This window comes from Austrofundulus limnaeus, unplaced genomic scaffold (genome assembly GCF_001266775.1).
Source record: "Austrofundulus limnaeus strain Quisiro unplaced genomic scaffold, Austrofundulus_limnaeus-1.0 Scaffold6158, whole genome shotgun sequence".
NCBI classification, from domain to species: Eukaryota; Metazoa; Chordata; class Actinopteri; order Cyprinodontiformes; family Rivulidae; genus Austrofundulus; species Austrofundulus limnaeus.
In genome coordinates, this window is record NW_013958560.1 from 1,265 (window position 1) to 1,797 (window position 533).

The 533-nt window shown below is 47.5% G+C and overlaps 1 long non-coding RNA gene across 1 annotated transcript; it reads right to left on the reverse strand.

Annotated features, from left to right (window-relative positions):
• Nucleotides 1–6: 6 nt before the first annotated feature.
• Nucleotides 7–533, reverse strand: LOC106512375 (uncharacterized). The gene is made up of 3 exons (XR_001309664.1): nucleotides 485–533; nucleotides 288–372; nucleotides 7–213 (listed from the first exon to the last, which is right to left on the reverse strand). It is a non-coding gene; the product is annotated as an uncharacterized LOC106512375 (long non-coding RNA).

The window sequence follows — 533 nt, forward strand, 5'->3', positions numbered from 1 at the left end:
GGGCTGCCGTCGTGGTGGTCTCGTTTGAAGCAGGGTGCCGTGGGGCTGCCGTCGTGGTGGTCTCGTTTGAAGCAGGGTGCCGTGGGGCTGCCGTCGTGGTGGTCTCGTTTGAAGCAGAGGGCAGTGGGGTTCCTGTCTTTTCTGTCTCGTTAACCACTGGGGGCCGTGGGGCAGCCGTCGTGATGGTCTCGTTAACCACTGGGGGCCGTGGGGCTGCAGTCGTAAATTAGTTTGATATTAGGGTGATGTACAGCATTTGTTTCAATTAAAATGTGAAGAATTGTTACCTTTGCAGAACCCACGATGCAGTGAGACGTCATCTATAGCTACATCAGACTCATCATTTGACCCTATTTGGCCCTCAAAAATGATCTTTAAAAAAAAATAAAAAGAGTGTAAGAGTGGCAATTTGCCATTAAAATCTCAGTCAAGATATGCAGATTTATATAGGCAATTTTTGAGATTCAAGTTAGCAAATTGTCACCTGAAATGTCCCAGCTGTTACAAACTCTACTTGAGCAAGGTGCCACAAG